At 45.7% G+C, this 2,525-nt stretch overlaps 1 long non-coding RNA gene across 1 annotated transcript; it reads right to left on the bottom strand.

Annotated features, from left to right (window-relative positions):
• Positions 1-427: 427 nt before the first annotated feature.
• Positions 428-1,012, bottom strand: LOC123107682 (uncharacterized). The gene is made up of 3 exons (XR_006451722.1): positions 913-1,012; positions 640-814; positions 428-538 (listed from the first exon to the last, which is right to left on the bottom strand). It is a non-coding gene; the product is annotated as an uncharacterized lncRNA (long non-coding RNA).
• Between the last annotated feature and the right edge of the window lie 1,513 nt (positions 1,013-2,525).

Below are 2,525 nucleotides of genomic sequence, written 5' to 3'. Positions count from 1 at the left end.
TTATATGTCTACAGTAAAGATAACTTTACTCAAAACCGCCTATCTTAGCCAAATCAACAAATCTCTCTCATTAATGCAATTTTCTTTAGAAAACAAATAATAGATTCTTGCCTATCTTAGCCAAATCAACGGATCTCTTTCATTAATGCAATTTTCTTTAGCAAACAAATAATAGATTCTTTCCTACCTTAGCCAAATCAACGGATCTCTCCCATTAATGCAATTTGCTTTAGCAAACAAATAATAGATTCTTTCCTACCTTAGCCAAATCAATGGATCTCTCCCCGGTTCGATGGGCGCGTTTCGGTGGGTGGGCGTGGGGGTGGGGGTAATTTGATGGAAATAAACCAGTTGAAAATAAACCGGTTGAAAATAAACGGATCCTGTCTCACTCTTCACTTTCTTTACAATAAACTTCGGAATAGCAATCTTGGCGAGTGATCTCGACGGGGTTCAATCGGCGTGGCGCACCGCTGATTCTTCCAGGAGTGGGTGCTGAGAGGAAGGATCCCAAACCTCCATTGTCAATCGGCCAGAGCTGCATCGTCCTTTGGATCAGAGCGTGGACGGGATCAAGACGGTAGGGTTTGAGGAATTTGTAGGACATGAGGGTTTATGGTTGGCAGCACGAGAACTCACCCATATCTTGGCAGACGGCAGGCCCGAGGTGCGGTCGTGTTCATGCTTCGGGAGCTGCCACATGCTGTCCTCGCCGCCATCAGCGACACCACCGCCATCGCCTGTTGCCACCACTTCAGCGCCACGAGCGTGGGACCGAGGGACGAAGGGAAGGGAAGGAAGTGAATTGACGTACCTATGTTTGGTATATATCACACGAGGAATCAAAACTAGATGCACGTGAAAGCATAGAGATGGGAGAGGAGGACAGAGGAAGGGAAGGACAAGAGGAACCTGAGGATGTGCGATGAAGGAGCGATGCCAAAACATCACAAAGGGGGACCCGTAGCTCGTCACGTAGCGCGGCCGCCTCATTGCCGGCTGCCACCCCGCGCTACCACCTCCGTGCGCAGGTTCCGTTCGTGGAGCGTGAGGAGCGCATGACCTGCCTTCACCGCGGCCTGGTCCTCCCCACTATCGTGAAGCTCGCCCGCATCGCCGCCCCAATTGCTCAGGATGACGGATGAAGATCCTGCAACAGCGACGTGGGTGAGGGATGCAGCCGACGATGGAGGGATGATTTTCGTGGCTAAACCCTCCCTATCAAAATAACTACTTAAAAAAGGCAAAGATCGATGCATTAGGAAAATTAGGATTTGGAATTGATTGTCATAAAATAAAATTTTATTAATTGATAACGTGCTATCGGTACATGCCCGTTTATAACGTGTCTAGTTAGGAAACTTTGGAAAAGCTAGGAAAGTTTTTATTGTGAGGGTAAAAAATCAATGTGAGGAGATATGGTGGTGGGATATGAGACGAAAATAAACCAGACGAAAATAAACCAGACGAAATATAACCAGACGAAAATAAACCGTGGACGCAATCCTACCAACTGCTCCATTAGGAGTAGAGATATGGTGCGTACCATGATGTCTCTTATCGAATTACCACTATCGTTCATGGGTTAGGCATTAGAGACAACCACATTCACTTTAAATAGGGCACCACGTAATTCCGATGAGATGACACCGTATGAATTATGGTTTAGAGAAACCTAAGTTGTCGTTTCTTAAAAGTTTGGGGCTGCGACGCTTATATGAAAAAGTTTTAGGTTGATAAGCTCGAACCCAAAGCGGATAAAATGCATCTTCATAGGAAACCCAAAACAGTTGGGTATACCTCCTAATTCAGATCCGAAAGCAATATGGATTGTTTCTAGAATCGGGTCCTTTCTCGAGGAAAAGTTTCTCTCGAAAGAATTGAGTGGGAGGATGGTGGAGACTTGATGAGGTTATTGAACCGTCTCTTCAACTAGTGTGTGACAGGGCACAGGGAGTTGTTCCTGTGGCACCTACACCAATTGAAGTGGAAGCTTATGATATTGATCATGAAACTTCGGATCAAGTCACTACCAAACCTCGTGGGATGACAAGGATGCGTACTACTTCAGAATGGTACGTAATCCTGTCTTGGAAGTCATGTTGCTGGACAACAATGAACCTACGAGCTATGGAGAAGCGATGGTGGGCCCGGATTCCGATAAATGGCTCGAGGCCATAAAATCCGAGAACGGATCCATGGACTTTGGTGGACTTGCCCGATGATCGGCAAGCCATTAAGATAATTGGATTTTAAGAAGAAGACGGACGTGGATGGTAATGTCACCATCTATGAGGCTCGACTTGTGGCGAAGTTTTTCACAAGTTCAAGGAGTTGACTACGATGAGATTTTCTCATCCGTAGCGATGCTTAAGTCCGTCGGAATCATGTTAGCATTAGCTGCATTTATGAAATCTGGCAGACGGATGTCAAAACGAGTTTCCTTACCAGTTTTCGTAAGGAAAGGTTGTATGCAATACAATCAGAAAAGTTTTTTCGATCCTAAGGATGCTAAAAGGTATGCT

Source organism: Triticum aestivum, chromosome 5A (genome assembly GCF_018294505.1).
Source record: "Triticum aestivum cultivar Chinese Spring chromosome 5A, IWGSC CS RefSeq v2.1, whole genome shotgun sequence".
In the NCBI taxonomy this organism is placed as follows: Eukaryota; Viridiplantae; Streptophyta; class Magnoliopsida; order Poales; family Poaceae; genus Triticum; species Triticum aestivum.
This window is presented reverse-complemented; position numbering and strand designations above follow the sequence as displayed.